At 37.9% G+C, this 18,994-nt stretch overlaps 1 protein-coding gene and 1 long non-coding RNA gene across 2 annotated transcripts in view; one reads left to right on the top strand and one right to left on the bottom strand.

Annotated features, from left to right (window-relative positions):
* LOC136241679 (uncharacterized) overlaps positions 1–18,994 on the top strand; it is a 91,882-nt gene that overhangs the window by 52,866 nt on the left and 20,022 nt on the right. The gene's annotated exons all lie outside the window — the stretch shown is intronic.
* On the bottom strand, positions 7,035–18,753 carry LOC136241695 (uncharacterized). The gene is made up of 4 exons (XR_010694371.1): positions 18,639–18,753; positions 8,818–8,885; positions 8,452–8,638; positions 7,035–8,091 (listed from the first exon to the last, which is right to left on the bottom strand). It is a non-coding gene; the product is annotated as an uncharacterized lncRNA (long non-coding RNA).

The raw sequence follows: 18,994 nt of genomic DNA, 5'->3' as shown, positions 1-18,994 counted from the left end.
GTTAAAACCATGGAAACTCACTACTGTTATCAACAGTGCATTGCTTATTCTAACAAAAAGTATTGAAATCCCATCCAAAAAACAGCTTATAGCTGTAAAAAAAGTGCGCGTCCAAGTAAAGCAGAGTTAACTGCGACTAGTAATGATATCATAATGCGGCCTTGTACGAGGTGTGGAAGTTGTAAAATCAAGACACACGGTAGTGTGTCGTGCGGCCCAAGAAGCCGGCGCGTAACACCCGTGAGTATATTGACAGGAAGAAAGAAAACGCAATCTTCGCACCTCCGTAGCTCTGTGCTTCCTTGATGAAACAAGACGATTTTTGCTGTGGACACTCCCTCCACCTTCAGCACTCCACATTCCAAATTTGAGCGAAATCGCTTCAAGCGTTCCCAAAATATGCGACTTCAAAAATTGGCTTAGTTTCTTCGTTTTTTTTCTTCTTATTTTTCTCCCTCTTTTCGCACACTTACAAAAACTGCTATAAAACTCGAACGCCTTATCCGATCGCCTTGAAATTTGGCACACAGACGGGGGGTATAAAGGCGCATCTCTGTACCAACTTTGGCTGGAATACGATAAACAGGCAAAGAGTTATGAGCGATTATTCACGAAAAATAACACCAATATGTTGTCACGCCTACAGGGTAAACCGCGTATGGGAAGAAGCTGAAAATCGGTGGGTGAATAGGTTAACTATTGAACCTCAAACCTTTTGTGGTTTGAAAGCAATCGACATAAAAACCAGGAAGATACAACGAAAAAACAAACAGTGTGTAACAATTACGCAATCGAGGTTAGCTAATAAAAAACGACTGCTTGCCACGCCTACTAGGTAAACCGCTAGGGGTAATGCTTTGAAAATCGCTGTACAGATGGAGTTATCATCTTAGAAAGGCTCTTCAATGGTGTAGAAGAATCAGACTTAAAGCCACGGAGTTATAACACGAAATCCAACTTGGTGCAATAAGTGCGAGATCGAGATACTCTAATAGAGCAGTCATCCCAATAGAGCAGTCACCCTGAAGAGAATTCAAGAGATCAGCTAGAAACAAGTAACCTGTATAGAGATCAGCTACAAACAAGTCACCCTGTAGAGAGATCAGCTAGAAGAAGTTACCTTGTTGATAGTTCAGCTACAAAGAAACCATCATGTGGAGAGTTCAGCTGCAAACAAATCACCTGTAGAGAGTTCAGCTACAAAGAAACCACCATGTAGGGAGTTCAGCTAGAAGAAGTTACCTTGTAGAGAGTTCAGCTACAAAGAAACCATCATGAAGAGAGTTCAGCTGCAAACAAATCTCCCTGTAGAGTTCAGTTAGAAGAAGTTACCTTGTAGAGAGTTCAGCTACAAAGAAACCATCATGAAGAGAATTCAGCTACAAACAAATCAACCTGTAGAGAGATCAGCTAGAAGAAGTCACCTTGTAGAGAGTTCAGCTACAAAGAAACCACCATATAGAGAGTTCAGATGCAAACAAATCACCCTGTAGAAAAATCAGCTACAAACAAATCACCCTGTAGAAAGATCAGCTAGAAGAAGTCACCTTGTAGAGAGTTCAGCTACAAAGAAACCATTCTGTAAATAGCTCAGCTGCAAACAAATCACCTATATAGAATTCAGCTACAAACAAATCACCATGTAGAGAGATCAGCTAGAAGAAATTCCCTTGTAGAGAGTTCAGCTACAGTAAAAAGAAACCACCATGTAGAGAGTTCAGCTGCAAAGAAATCACCCTGTAGAAAATTCTGCCACAAACAAATTGCCCTGTAGAAAGATCAGTTAGAAGAAGTCATCTTGTAGAGAGTTCAGCTACAATGAAACCACCATGTAGAGAGTTCAGCTAGAAGAAATTACCTTGTAGAGAGTTCAGCTACAAAGAAACCATCATCTAGATAGTTCAGCTGCAAACAAATCACCTGTAGAGAGTTCAGCTACAAACAAATCTCCCTGTAGAGAGATCAGTTAGAAGAAGTTACCTTGTAGAGAGTTCAGCTACAAAGAAACCATCATGAAGAGAGTTCAGCTGCAAACAAATCTCCCTGTAGAGAGTTCAGTTAGAAGAAGTTACCTTGTAGAGAGTTCAGCTACAAAGAAACCATCATGAAGAGAGTTCAGCTACAAAGAAACCACCATATAGAGAGTTCAGATGCAAACAAATCACCCTGTAGAAAAATCAGCTACAAACAAATCACCCTGTAGAAAGATCAGCTAGAAGAAGTCACCTTGTAGAGAGTTCAGCTACAAAGAAACCATCATGAAGAGAGTTCAGCTGCAAACAAATCACCTGTAGAGAGTTCAGCTACAAACAAATCTCCCTGTAGAGAGATCAGTTAGAAGAAGTCACCTTGTAGAGAGTTCAGCTACAAAGAAACCATTCTGTAAATAGTTCAGCTGCAAACAAATCACCTGTAGAGAGTTCAGCTACAATCAAATCTCCCTGTAGAGAGATCAGCTAGAAGAAATTACCTTGTAGAGAGTTCAGCTACAGTAAAAAGAAACCACCATGTAGAGAGTTCAGCTGCAAAGAAATCACCCTGTAGAAAATTCTGCCACAAACAAATTGCCCTGTAGAAAGATCAGTTAGAAGAAGTTGTCTTGTAGAGAGTTCAGCTACAAAGAAACCACCATGTAGAGAGTTCAGCTAGAAGAAATTACCTTGTAGAGAGTTCAGCTACAAAGAAACCATCATCTAGATAGTTCAGCTGCAAACAAATCACCTGTAGAGAGTTCAGCTACAAACAAATCTCCCTGTAGAGAGATCAGTTAGAAGAAGTTACCTTGTAGAGAGTTCAGCTACAAAGAAACCATTCTGTAAAGAGCTCAGCAGCAAAAAAATCACCTGTACAGAATCCAGCTACAAATAAATTACCCTGTAGAGAGAACAGCTAGAAGAAGTTACCTTGAAGAGTGTTCAGTTACAAAGAAACCACCATGGACAGTTTTGTAATAAATATATGTATTATATATATAATTTGTACATTTACTGATAAAATCAGAAATATTTAAGGTACATCTGCTTCATCTTTTCTTCTTCCTGTGGTAAAGAAAAAAAGATAGGTTTAAAAAGTCCAAAAGCACGCCATAGGCTGGCTTTGGGGTATACAAATACAAAAAGAAGTGAAATCTAATCCAAAACAGCCAAGCTGTAAAAAAAGAGTGCGGCCCTGAGAAAGGCTATGGTGAAAAAAGATGTGAAATCCAAGGTGGCGGCCAAGAAATGGCTGTGATGGTAGGTTAATGGTAAAAATTTTAATAGCGACAATTAAGGTGAATTTTGTGCCAAGACCACGCGGCACCAAATTCACCTGAATTGTTGTTATTAAAATTTTTACCATTAACCTACCATCACAGCCATTTCTTGGCCACCACCTTGGATTTCACATCTTTTTTCACCATAGCCTTTCTCAGGGCCGCACTCTTTTTTTACAGCTTGGCTGTTTTGGATTAGATTAATATTAGCTAATCAGATAATACAATGTTATTGTTAAAGTGTTAATGAGAACTATGTGATGCTGCTAGTTTTTAAGTGTGTGAGCATCTTCATAAATGCCACACAAATTTAATTCTCAATAAAGCAATGTGTATAGATTCTCTGATAGCAATAAATAGTTTGAGTTTGGCCGCCTTTCCTGTATACGGCAATGCTATGAACAAAGGAAAAGTGGCCAAACTCAAACTATTTATTGCTATCAGAGAATCTATACACATTGCTTTACTGAGAATTAAATTTGTGTGGCATTTATGAAGATGCTCACACACTTAAAAACTAGCAGCATCGCATAGTTCTCATTAACACTTTAACAATAACATTGTATTATCTGATTAGCTAATATTAATTTTACAACTTCCACACCTCGTACATGGCCGCATTATGATATCATTACTTTTTGTCGCAGTTAACTCTGCTTTACTTGGACGCGTACTTTTTTTACAGTTATAAGCTGTTTTTGGATGAGTTATTATTACTGGGCAGGCAGTGTTTACTGATTATGCCCAGGGGAGAAAATTACAGGGGGAATTACAAGGGGGGAACATATGTACAATTAGTTATTTACAAATGATTAGTTAGCTACAAATGTTATCTAGAAATTATTTCTTATCGGGTTGATAATGAGTTCCAATCAATGATAGTCCTTGGAAAGTAGCTATTTTGATATGCTGTGGTGTTAGCGCTTGGGTGGATAAAGTGAAGTGGATGGTGTGTCCAGTTGTCCTCAGAAAATGTGGTGGTATATTTACTACACCAGCTTTGTGTACAATATCATGGAAGAAGGATAATCTAGCAATTTTATGGCGTTCTCTTAGAGTGACCCAATTTAGAGATTCTATCATAGTAGTTACACTACTATATGTGCTATAGCTGTTACATACCCATCTTGCACTTCTCTGTATTTTTCCAATGAATTGATACAAAATTATATTGATTGAGGCAGACGTATTACAAGGCAGCAGCTCCGATAGACTTGAGTGTTCGTGTTATACATGTACATGTGTCAGGTGAGCACAAACTGTGAATAGTTGATTAATTTTATCTGATGAATGGTTGTTTATTTCTCACATGTTGTGGGCACGTGATGTCTCGAATACATTGGAGTACAAGCCAAGTCTAAAGTTACTAACCATCAACAGGAGGGCCGACCAAGAATAATGTATACCCGGGAGGAAGTATTGCCAACTAAGGGACTCGAGTGTGGAGGGTTCCTGTACGTGTTCCACTGTAGAAAATTGGAAGTTCGCCATCTGGAAGCCTGAAGATTTAAGTTAGTATTAGCTACAATAGGTTTATAGTTTCTATAAGCTGCATAAACAGCAGTGTGTAGGTTTTAGCAAGCTAGATGCACAAACAGCACCTTTTAATGTTACTGCCTAAGGGCACATTTTGTGTATGCGTCATTTTCCTCCAGACGTGGTGTAGGGGGAAGTACCAAGGCCTCCCCCAAAAATATTCCACTTGGCCTTTTGTTTGGTCTTTAGCTTACAGCTAGGCCCTGGCATCACCAAAAGTCTGGCTACGCCCCTGATTGTAGTAAGCCCTTTACTGCAGGCACTAATGAAAGATCAGGCATGCTCCCTAGTACAGACGCAGGGGCGGATCCAGGGGGGACTTTGGGGGCTGAAGCCCCCCCCCCCCCTTCATATTTAGGCTTTACTTGATCAATATGCTGAGTATTATAATGAAATTTTGTCTTAGCATAATTATATGATCATTAATAATACAAATACTCATAAAACCACCTTATAAACATATTTCCAAGGTATTATCAGTGGATTTATGCTAAAGTTTATGCAACAAGGACCCGGATCAGCATTGGAGGTGTACAAGATCGAGATACTCTAATAGAGCAGTCAGCTAACTACTCTAATAGAACATTCACTGGAAACATGTAGTTGATTCTGTTATGGAATTTTTCCAAATCTGCCTGCACCTATACATACAATGAAGTACATTGGTCTGTTTAAAGGGCTTCATTCATCTACTTGTGTAGTTAATATGTATGGCAATACTTAATTCAGGTACACAATTTCCATTGAAAATGCTCTCAGATTCAATCTTGTATTGTTCAAATTTCAAAATTTTCCACTTTCAACATTCTTATTCTAACATGCACCTATTCAGTGTTGTGCAATTGTGAGAGGGGTGCATCGTGTACTTGGTTGTCTGTACCTACCCAAACTTTTCCATTAGCAAAATGTTTCAAAGAGCCATACCTATAATCTAAAGGCAGTATATAAAATATAGAAAATATTATGAATTTTATGTGGAAATGTCTCCAAATTGCAGTATTTTAGCATCTATTTTTCAAAATTTTCCTGGAGGGGGCATGCCCCCAGGCCCCCCTAGTTCCAGCATGCTTTGCATGCTGGGAAGTGTGCTTCACACACCTCTACCCAAGAGATTAGTACCTTGAGTTAGCCCCCCCCCCCCTTTTATAAATCCTAGATCCGCCCCTGAGAAGGGTGTACAATCCATTTATGTTCAAGAAACGTTTGACCATGAAGATGAAACCATCAAAACTAAATTAAGTGCGGGTGACTATTCTGTAATACGTATTTATAAGTCCTGGAGACAAAAGCTGGGTAGACATCTTCTGTTCAAAGACCTATCATGATCGCCTAGTTGGTATAGCTGTGGACGAAGCACACTGTATGAAGAAATGGTAAGCTTAGTGTTAGGCCACTCCAAATAAATTCTCTGTTTCCCGTCCACCGCCCGCATCTAGTTACTGCCAGCTCTAAATATGCCATTATTCCGTATTCTTCCATTATTTTCCGATTATTCTTGCATACTGATAGGCTCAGTAAAAGCCATCTTGAAACAGTGTCAGCTCGCGTGTCAACAGTGCTGTCAAGTCAGCACAAACTTCACGTTTGTGTTGTTTTTGCAACTTACAAAAGAAGGAACAAGCTTAAGTATGCTTTTATGCAGCCTTTTTGGCGTGCCAGGCAAATAATGGCTTGAAAAGCTAGCCAATCTTATAATGAAATAATGGAAATGGACCGCCCGCCCGCATGCAAATATGCCCTAGTCCAGGACAGGAAACAGAGAATTTATTTGGAGTGGCCTACTGGCCTTAGCTATCATGATGTTTTAACCAGTCAATAATTGTGTCACTGTAATACTAAACTAACTAGCATATAAGTATCATGTAGTGTATGCTTCCACTCATTTCAATGTAGGGGTAAAGAATTCCGAAAAGAGTATTCGAATCTTGGTGAAATGAGAGGATTGTTGGACACATCTGTTAACTTAATGCAACACCCTTGCAGATCCATCCTTACAAAGAGCTGGAAGATCATTGAAGATTTTAAGAGAAAATCAAGCTCACTATGATGAGGTTACATGTGTAACAACTGAATCTGTGTATCATTCATCCAGAAACAGCAATAAGGACCTACCCATGGTAATAGAACAATTGCAAAAAGCAGAAGTGTTCAGAATGGTTGAAAACCGTCAACATCAGCAATTTCTATGACAGGCAGTTTACATAACAAAGTGGATACATATGAACTTAGGGACTGGATGACATCTCAACTTCGTAGTATTTTATGCTACTGTATTCGAGTCAGTTTTTAGCTTCTGTTATGTATGGCAGTTAATATCAATATAGTTATTTTTCATTATTCAAAATCTGTGGTGCAACAGTAAGATAATCATTGTAAAATATATAAGTAAGATATTGTTATCACAAGCCACAACAGCAAGCTGTGGCACAAATATCACCGTACAGACGGCCTGCTGGTCTACTTCCATCATACGAGTCAAAATCCTGGAAAAGAGTGTATCGCCAACATTGGAGATTGTTACGACAGTAATCTTTCATGCTGTCTTCAATGTGCCCTAGTCCAAGATCTTTGTTGGATAAATACAGTACAGCATGAGATACCTGTCCATCTCGTCCTGCTCGTCCAGTCTCCTGCACATAACTTTCTACATCGGAGGGTGGGCCCCAATGTATAATTCTTCGAACATAAGAACAATCCATCCCCATACCAAATGCCACTGTAGCTACTATTATTCTAAGCCTTCCTTCAGGCTGTGTAATAGACTTTACAACGTCTTCTTTCACATCAACACTGGTACAAGCTGTAAACATGTCCATCAATCTAAATCAAGAAATATCAGGGTACCCAATAGGATCCATCATCTCTTTACCTAGCATGCTTTTAAAGAATAGATGTATGATCTGTGTCCTCATATGTCCTACAGAAAATTATTGTTTTGTTGGTGTTTCTGCGATTCTTACTGAGCTCTTCTACTAGGGAAGCAAATGTTCCTTCAATATCTGCAATCTTCCTTGTTACTTTATACACAATGTTTGGCTTCTCAGGAGATCTTATCATTACTGGCACGGCTTTACCAAACCAAGAGATTTACAGATGTCTTTTCTTGTTTGTTTAGTAGCAGTGGAACCTTCAAGTTGACACTCTTTTACAGTAGTAGTGATACTAAAATTCTGGAAAGGATCGTCAAAATCATCACAGAAAACCAACACTGCACAAGACTCATAATACTGATAACTTGTGGAGATCTCATAGCTTAACTGATGTTTGTCACTGATATCATCTGAAGTTCTACTATAGTCATTCTGATGGATACACAAGTAAGTAACATACAGTATACACACATGTGAACATGGCACAAAACACTGGGTGAGGTAAACCTTGACTATTACCTAAAATAAATTTGGCAATTGAAAATCGAACAGATTTCTTCCTAGCAACCATCCCATTGATATTTATGCATTATCAATCAACCTTGAGGATTATGTTTTTGGCACCTCTTTCTTTTTCCTCTCGTTATTCAAAAGTAAAGAGAACCATCTACGCAATAGTTTTAGTGACATCAACATAGATTCTAATAGAGCGTTCACATCTGTTCACTTATATGCATAAATATGAATTGCTAATACACTGTGTGTGGTATAGCATTATAGTATGCGACTTACAGCCACTGTCCTGTTAGTACTATATCACAGTCAATATCTGCTCTAGCGTCTGCCAAGCGATATGAGATTTGCCCAGGTGTGAGATTTAGATTTTCAGGTGGATTCACTTTCCAGAATATACTAATAGTATGTGTATGTGCCTCATGGTCTGTAGTGCAGTTCACTTCCACAAATGGTCGCCCCAAATCTGCAATCATAATCACAGTGTCCATAAACCAGTGAAGTTAAACACTGATAATTACAGTATCAAGAAATGTGTGATCAACGGAAGCCAGTGCGGTTGCATAACAGACAAGTAATGTACACAATCCACCATTTCTGAGCTATTCTATAGCTACAAACGATTCACACATATTTATTACTTACAGTCATAACTATAACTAAATGCACCCAATGGGAGTACCAGCAAGAGTAACATCATGTTATCCATCATGCTAGAAAGAGAAATGACAATGTAAATACAATTTAAAACACATTTCACAATAATTTTGGAAATATGTACACATGTACATGTATGGCTGTTAACATGTTCTAAAGAAGCACAGATAAGTGCTGAATAAAGAATAAAGGTCATGCAATGGAAGAGACTATATATCAGTATATACCATTTTAGCGTGGGCGTTCAAAGGTGCCGCTCGGTGTTTAACTCGCATATTTCCCGGGCAATATCATGGGAAAGCGGTTTGCCAATGACTTTGATACCCAGCCAGTTCAAAGAATCAATGCACTTTGACTCGTTATATTGAGCGACATAGAGCTTTGTATTGTGGGACTTGGTTTTGTAGAGGTTGCTAAGCTTAGTACATAGGCTAAGATAGAGTAGTTGGTTGTTACTAAAGGATAATGAAGGCACAAAATAATTGTTTGGGCGATTGTGGATGCATATTTCTACCCACCGCGTATCAGCCTTTGAACAGACCATCGAACAGCAAAGCTACTACTGCTACGTTGAAATAGGTTAGTAACTTACAGTTCTAAGTACTTAACTTAATATAATAACTTACTTACTGTCACAATAGCGAAGTTAGTTGGCTTAACTTAGTATAAAAATGATAACAATATAAACTCCATCCCACAATCGCAAGTTTTCTAACATTGTGTGTTGTAGTGTGTTGAAGCATAGTAACGTATTAATGACGTTTTAACGTATGGACAATGTTCTGATGGCTATTAGCCCACGCTATTAAAACCACAATCGATCTTCAGATACTACTGTATAAAACAAATGGGATGAGTTCTCGTTAGTTCTTTCACCTATTAGGTGAGTACGCCCCAAGTGATATATATCACTTGTACCAAGGCTGCTTGGGATTTTGCTGACATATACACCTGCAGCCCTCTGGCTTTGGGTGTATATACCAGCAAAATCCCTCGCAGCCATGGTATAATTATTACATACATACAATAAATACCAACTACACTGAACACATGTATAAAGATATGTATGTACTGAGAATTCGCATCTGGTGAAGCCAAGCATATACAGTGAAGCCAAGCTTACACAGTGAAGCCCCTTAGTAATCCAATAATCTAATAATGTTTGCTGTACCAAGAAAATTTTCACTAGTAATCTGATATATATATATATATATATATATTTGGCACTGGTGAGCAGCACAGGTTTCACTATTCTGAAGCTGCCTATAATGCAATCAGCAAGATACTGTATAAACTGAAGACATAGCGAACAGAATATTTGGTGTTTTGCTTAGTAATTACCATTTGGCAAGAGTTTAGTTCGATGAAATGCATGTCAAGCTAGCTGAGTGGCTTTTCATTTCTCGTCTCGTTTACAAAGAGCTGAATTACCTCATTGGCCTGCATACTGGAGAAACTCTTTTTCATGTGAGAGGATGGAGATTTATTTAGTGCATCAAAAAGAAACAAAGGAACAAGGAACATTCTCCATGTAAAAATACATTATAAAAGAGCTTATGTAGCCCTCTATAATCTATGGTTCAGTCTCGGGTTAGCTTGCTTCTCTCATGCCTGTTCAATCCGTTAAAATATTAGAAACACTGATAAAATATGGCAAAATTTGATTTTGTAAGCGTCTGCCAAATTACCAATTTTAATTCCACACCAAAAATTCTGCTCATACGGTATTCTGAATCAATGATAAATTTTAGAAAGCAGCTTTTTACATGAGAGCATCAGTCTACTATCATACCAACTATGAGAATCTCTGTAGAGAATGCTCTTCTTATGTTTTCAATACATAGCTATGTATTATACTTCCTCTCATTAAAGTCACATGAAATTGATAGTTTCAACCAAAACACTTTTAAGGTACAGATCTTTCCTTTTTAAATTACAGCACTGCTTGCTCAATTAAGACATAAGGTAAACGAATGTTATATGGACATGACTAATAGTTTGACAGCTGCTTGTTTGCATACAGAGTATGATCAACAAATGCCTAGTGATCAGGATTGCACAAATGGAACAGTATGCCAAGCAAATAAAGACTTCGGCTTTGGCTGCCATTCACACACAGTCATGCCAAACCAGTAGAATACTGGGCCACTTGTGTACTATTCAGATACTATGAGTAAGTAGGCAAATCCTCCAGGAGGGCAGGACTAGCTATAGTACCCCACAGGAGTGAGTGAAGGTATTGGCCCACCACCTGTTATGCAAGACATGCATGGACAGTTGGCATTTGTTAATTACAGATACCACCTGCATGCTTCGCAGGAACCAATTGAAACTAGGTGATTGAAACTAGGCATGTGTGGTCACAACTGGAAACTGAAGAGTACACAGACTATGAATACACAGACCAGGGCGTCCTGACATTTTCCTAGAAGATACTTGTTGTGTCTGATTATAATTAGTGTCTATCTGGCACTAAAATTAAAGTGACAATTGTCCTCTCTATTCTGAATTGTGGATGACTGCATGTTGACAATAAGTATATAGCCATCACCCTTTCCCTCCTACCCTTTTTAATTTATAACAACACCACTAAAAGCTGACTAAAACAATGGAAAATGTCCAAGGCGGCTTTACATGGGAACAACAGTTACATTTGTAGTGAAGTAAGTGAAAATACATCAAATACACAATACTCCCATATAACTTATTAGCTTCTACCAAGTAATAAAGGGACAAATTCAAATAGGATTTTAGATGAAAATAATTTCAATTTGTTGGGTGTTTCAGCACATTCATGTATAAGGTAAAGCGGAATCCCTATGCTATCAGGATTGGAGCTTGCTAATGCAGCTGGACATGGCTATTACACAAATCGTTTTCTCAAGTGTGCATAATACTACTGTACAACATAACAAAATAACACAACAATTATAATTTAGTAAAATCAGGTGACAGATAGAATTGCCTCAGTGATAAATGTGCGAAGACCTTTATTAAGCATAACCCTAGGTTTCCATAAATAATTTAAAAGGTATTGTTTCTATATGAGGTCAGAAATTACCAGAATGGTTTACATAATTAACCTCATAATTATGAAATCCACACACTACACAAATGGTATCGCATCCCTATTGTCATTCTTGATATTGTGTATCATATCATATAATTAAAACAAGCTGAGTCCAAGCAGAATTTTTGAATATTTATGTGCAGTACAAGAAAAATAATTTGCTCTACATAATGCCTATGTGACTACACAGGCAGCAACTTCCTGTGTCATGTCAATTTCTTGTGCAGCCTTATAATAAAAATACATGTTCTGCAGGAACTGGCAGATGAGGTCATGGAATCAAGTGAATAAACTGAGCTGCATACCAGAGAAATTTGGAGCCACTAACAGATTGCATACATACCAAACTACGAGGGGTCCGCCACGCTTTAAATCTAACTTATCCGAGATTCAAATCTCTTGGAATCCCCATGCAATCTACAAGAATCTTCTCAAATCTCTGAATCTCTGTGAAATCTGCAAAATCCATGGAATCTTTAAAATTTTCCTAATCTTCGTGACAATCTTTTACAATCTTTAAAATCTCGCTGAAATCTTTGAATCTGAGACTACCACAATCAAATCTTAATCTTCTTGTTAGTAAATTTCAGTAATTATAAACGTTTGGATATTTTACTCCAGCTCTTGCTTGTTAACACATATTCTTGCGGTTGTCTTGCCTGTTCGTCCACGTGTACTGTGCGATTATTGGGTTCTTGCAGTCTACGTATATTACCAGAGATATAGCCAGTAGTTCCCGAGGTTGTTTCTTCTTCGCAACGCCTTTAGCTACTTGACGAACTCGTTGGGACAAGCTAGTTAGTGACCCTGACTCGGATCTTTGTTAGGTGAGTCTACATACTGAATTCACACCTGTGAAAAGAGTGAGCATGGTGCATTACGGATTCATATTGCTCCTGACATAATAGCCAAGATAAAACTTCAATGGCTAACAGCTACATCTCTTTAGTGAGCTCTTTAGCTAAATCAGGAGTAGCTATAGCACGTCTCGTCAATATTCACATTCTTGAAAATCATCATGCAGTAATTATAATAAACACATCTCAATCTCTATATTCTAGATATAATATAGACCTCGATATAGACTAGCCAACATTCATGCAGCAAATGAAAAGTTTAGCTACACATGTGGGACCCCTGCTTTTAGTGATACAAGTAGTGATATTTGCTATGTAGTTTATTTGTTATCCCACTCATATGGGACCTCAGCTGTGAAGGCTACTGAAAGCCTTTGTCAGTATAGGGAGTCAGAGACATGCTGGAAAGAAGAATACAGAGAAGACTAATAATCCCTGCTATGGCTCCATAACCATAGGCACATGTTTTGATTGTATGTGGCTGTGGATCAAGTCACAACACGGCTGGCTGGAGTCTCTGAAATCTTAAGGTTTTGGTTACAAAGAATTTGCATGCTTTTGAATATTCCTGCACTGGTATCTTGTGCCAGCATCCCACAACATTAAGCTCAGGTATGAAAGCTTAGTCCAATTATAATTAGCTATGTAGCAACATGCACTATGTAATGTGTAAGCTTAACTCTACCATGCCAGCAAGTAATGTGTCCAAATGATATCACACTCTTAGCAGAACAGATTCGAGCAGATTAAATTACTATCTCATCTATTATTGTTTAGTGAAAGATAACAGGAGATGGAGCAGCAACCTCAGGAACTATCCACTACCAGTTTGGAAGTTGATATACTTGCGCTGAACGCATGAACGTATCTGATACCATCTGATACCTGATACCTTGAAATGCATGAACGCATCTGATACCTTCGCTTAGCTGAGTTTATGTACGTATGTATATACATACAATTTACAATACACGCACAAACTTTAACAAGCATGCTAGCTAATAATTTATATCTCAATGGGTCAATGTCCATATCACCTTGCTAACTCAGGTAGACAGTCTCAAAGACAGTTGCACTATAAGTTATATTATATATAAGTGTGGAATCTATGTGTAAAATCTAATTGTGTGGTATCTTTGATATCATATTATTCCACATTTGCTGAAGTCAACTACACCATTGATATGCTGAAGTTCCTGTACACAATTATCGAGACAATTATGCAGTCAAACTGTCAGCAGTTGCAAGAAATGTCTAAATAATGATATAGCTAAAATGTACACAACTTGCATGGACATGGCAAAACATGATGATTTTAGACATATTATTTGATGCATACAGTATTATAATACAGCTATACATGTGCGGCATGAAAAGCTGGGGCAAAGTAGTAGTTAATAATAGTATAATTAAGCTTTGCCAACTCTAGTGTGAGCTTTACTGAGCTTATGTGCGCATGCAGGGCTATTTGATTTGATTGAATGCTTTAGCTACAGTGACCAGCACTGAAGTAGTTTGTTATGTCACTATCTTTGTTGCTCAGTACAAATGAAGTATGTACAACTCAAGATCTAGGCATTTTCTCATCACTACTGAGATCACTACAAGGAGAGCTAGCTCTTAGTCATGATTACTTACTATGTGAGGTAACTGTATAGGAATAGTTCCATTAGCTATAGGCTAACTTGCTACGTGTCAGCGGGCAAAGCCGCCAATTTAACTAGGCAAATTAGCCACATATACTAAGCTCTATTGCTGGTAGTATGCAGTATTGCAATAGCTAAAGAGTAGCTTCTTCAGTAGACTCGTACCTCGACTCATACCAGGTACAGAACACGGCTCCACAGCACTACAACATAGTATTTAAAAGTATTTCAAATCTTAACTGAAATCTTAAAATCTTTTCAAATCTCAGTCAAAATCTTGAATCTTTCTTAAGATTTCTCAAATCTCAAATCTAAGTACTGCGTTACGGACCCCTCGCCAAACTATAATGTCACTGTGGCAACATTGCTATGAATATTATGTAAATTGTATATATATGCACAAAAATACTTGTAATAGCAGGGGTGTATGGAGGGGGTTTCAGAAAACTCCTTTGGATTTTACACAGTACTTGAAACATCAAGAAATTAAAACTTCAGGTTTCCAGAACCTGGAAACTGTCATGGAACAGAACACATTTGTGACCTAATTTTAGAAAACCGTCGATATCCGCACAATTTTCAAAATGCATTTTATGCTTTCTACAGCGACAGATGAACGGACTAGCCAAGTTTCAGCTTCCTAAGTTAAGCAGCGTTGGAAATACAGCACTAGACAGCTGGACGAGCAAATAATTTGATATGTACAGAAGCTATCGAGAAAAGAATCCACAGGCGTTTACATACACCATCATAACTTACTGATACAACGACGTACGGAATTGAATCTTGGCTCATTGTGTTCGCCATGAATTTGTGCATCCACCAAGGTATAGTTTTTCCCCAGGCATGCTTCTTTGTTCGAGAAAGAAGGCAAATTCACTGAAAAATGATCGTCGGTAAATTCTTTCGTCATCGCAACGTAAACAAACGTCTGTAACTTTGGAATTGTTTCGTGTATGGCGATAAAACAAAGATTTTTGTACTCCCTATGGACAGGCGAACACGATGATGCCCAGGATTTATCCATTGACGGCTTAATTCGCCCACCAGCGAGATGATAAAAACTTGCATAATTTTTTATCTGGAACTTGCGTTTTTTACCCATAGTTTTTAAATGCGTTTTATTACAAAAGTACTGTTGTGCGTATATTGACGGTTTTCCAAAATTCAGTCACATTTTTTCTTAGTTAAATAATAGTTTCTCACATGATAACAGCACTTATAGCATTGTTCTGAATTCTAATTATGGTAAAAAGATCAAGAGGGGTGTGTACAGGAATTTTGAAAAGGTTTTTCCACTACAGCTAAGTATAACTGTTATATTAGAGTAGGTTTATATTCCTGACTGCTTTATTAGAGTATCTCGATCTTTTCACCAAACACATAATTCAGAACTATAGGTGTTGCTGTTATGTGAGAAACTATTGTTTAACTAAATAAAAGTTTAAAATGTGCCCTGTTGCATGACAGATTCCAGATTCTGGAAACCTAAAGTTTCAATTTCTTGATGTCTCAGGCACTGTGTAAAACCCAAAGGGGCTTTCTGAAACACCTGGAAACCCTCCTTCATATGCCCCTGAATAGTGATTAATTTCACCTAAAGCTTTAAGAGAAGCACATTTACAAAACAAAGTACACTATTTTTAAGCTAATGTGAAATACAATCTGATTCCTAGTGAAACCAGTGAGTTTCTAGTTTTATATTTCACAGTTTGAAACTCATATAAGACACCTTCCATATGGGAATATATTTAAGTAGTACTTACTCTGCATCAATCTTTTCAGGACATATTAAAGCTGTTAACAAGGTAATCAAAATCACACACAGTAATGTATATGTAGGGGGAATCTATCCCAGGCCCACTAGACCATTAAACATAATAAACCTTAAGTCAGCCATGAATCTTACAAGAAATTAATTCTCAGAAACAACCAATTCTCAGAAACAACAAATGGTGATAAACTATATAGACATGACAGCAAATGAGGCAGTAAATATTGACAAATACCTTACCATAATACTTTAATTGCTTCATACTTGTCTGGAGACATTATTATATGTTTGGCTTACAGCTCAGTCATTTCATAGAAACTACATTCTCACAGCAGAGGAGGTTGGTCACGCATCATCAAACATCTCATGATCTCAAAGAAAAGTTCAACCCATTCAACCCCAACACTTCAGTATCAATATAAAGTATATTCTAATGCACAAATTAGTATCAATAAATTATGGCTCCCAGTGCCCTTCGTTCAGCCATGAAGCATGCTGTGTGGCTTTCCTAGCCAAGAAACAAAGGATACATCATGAATACTTCATGTGGATGTGATGTAAAGGGAAGAAAATGCCAACACCTATTTTAAACACCATTTTTGGTTGTGCAATAGCACGCATCAATACATCATAGGGCTATGACGCGTGACCAACCTCCTCTGTTCTCACAGTATACGTGTCAAATATACCCAAATACATTCACCATGAGATAATTAGGCTGTGTGTATATTATATTTATTTTTGAAGTCTCACTGCAAAACATGTAACAGTAAGTATTTTAGACTTACCAGTGTAATATAGATAAGAGGGGATATATGCGGTAAAGTGCCAGTGGAGGGGGAGGGGGCAAAGGAGTAGCAAGGATAAATGAATTCCTTTGTAGAGTTTAGTAGTCTAGTTAGGTCAATACAGTCAGGAGGGTTCTCATCAGTGCGCAAACACATGCTCTACAATAGCTAGGGGATCTGGTGGCATGCCCCCTAGGAAAATTTTCAAAAATAGTAATCAAAAGATTTAATCTGGAAGCAATTTTAATTAGTGTAAAAGAGAAACTTTGGAAATTAGCAACTGTAAGATTTAAATATATATATCAAAATAATGTAGAATTGATTTTTTAGCCAAATAGCAGACTGTTGAGAAATTGTGTCAAATGGCTTCCTTAAATTTCAAGAGGCGGCAAGTAGGAAGGAGGTCGTTCAGTTTCCACCTCCCCCCCTTAAAAAAACCTTGCTTACATTTTCTCCATTAATCAGCATCTGTCATAAACCATAAAGCTAAATATTAATGATTGTACCACTCCATAAAAAATGTTTGGACCAGATGGATCAGCACAGCTGGCCTACATGGCCCTCTGACCCAGGCCACAGATGGGACACACTTAAATGAAACAGAGGTGTGAACAAAAAGTTACATTAAAATACAATGTTGGATGACAAAAAAATAACAAACTAAACATACATGTACATTAACACAAAGCAAGACAATAGCAAACATCACACACACACATACATGCACAAACAAACAACACTGAATTACACAAATGATCGACAAGAAAGATATATTAATTGCTGTGCAGAGATCAAAAAGAGATTTATAATGCACAGGTATTATTACAAAATTGGTTAAGGGAAGGGGAGTTAATTTACAAAAGGGGGAGGGAGTTCCAAAGCTTAAAAGTGGATGGGAAAAGGGACTTATAAGAGCCTATTCTAGTCTGTAGTTGGGTAATATATCCGTTTCTTGAATCACGCTGATTGGGGATCAAGGCGTTGGAGGGAAAATGTAACATAATGATAGAAGTTTAGCATTGTTCCTTCTGGATTGGAGACTCTGCAGGTCTAGAGACTGTAACATAGAGGTTACACTGAAATATGGAGAGAAATCATCCAAGCAAAATCTGCTTCAGATTCAACCCTTTGGATATTTACATTAGTAGCTTTGGGGGTCCTGGACAGAAGAGGCACAGTCAAGAATTGGGTGAACTATTGACTTGCAACATATTGCAACTAGATGTTCCACAGAAAATCGACCAGTTTTAATAAGTAATTTCCAAAGCTGGTTTCTAAGCTATATTATGATTAATAAAAGTGATTATTATAATAATATCAGGCACCCTATAGCATACTGGATTTTTTGAGGATTTGTCACCGAAGTTCACTCACCAGAATAAGATTTTCACTGATCTTGATAAAACAATAGGAGAATTGCAGCTATCTAAACAAAGTTGTTCACAGGGACTCTCATCACTAGGGGTGGGGCGTAGTTAGCCTTAGCATGTTTCGGGTTCATTGGCTACCAGTAGCTAGAGTAATAGATCACTATAGCTACGCCGCATTTATGTCAAATAATGTAATAGTTTCGGCGTATACGTAGGCCTAGCTAGTTACAAACATAAGTTAGAGCACGATCTATGCTCATGGCGTATTTGCCGGGCAAAATTAATGCGCAACGATCTTACTCACTTCTTTCCGTCCCCTTGTCTTGCCTCTTCTGATTTTGCACAACCTTGGAGGTGTATTTCTATTCGAGCTTCTATTCCTTTCCGACCAGTTCAAGTAGTTGCGATTGGTTTTAGCCACAATACTAATACTTTTTAAAAATAAATTAAACTTCCCCTTTGATGTCGGCAATCTCGATCACGAAACAATCGGCATGGATTTGCTTCACTGCTTGTGTGGTAGTTACTAGTGACACGATGAGTTCAACTCTGGAGTTTCAGAGGGATAGCGTAGTGGCGGGTGAGTTACGGGTATCACTCTTTTCACCCTATTTCCGGCATAACCCTACAGAACTTAGACAAAAAAGGTGAACCAAAGGC

This window comes from Dysidea avara, chromosome 12, assembly GCF_963678975.1.
Source record: "Dysidea avara chromosome 12, odDysAvar1.4, whole genome shotgun sequence".
Taxonomy (NCBI): domain Eukaryota; kingdom Metazoa; phylum Porifera; class Demospongiae; order Dictyoceratida; family Dysideidae; genus Dysidea; species Dysidea avara.
This window is presented reverse-complemented; position numbering and strand designations above follow the sequence as displayed.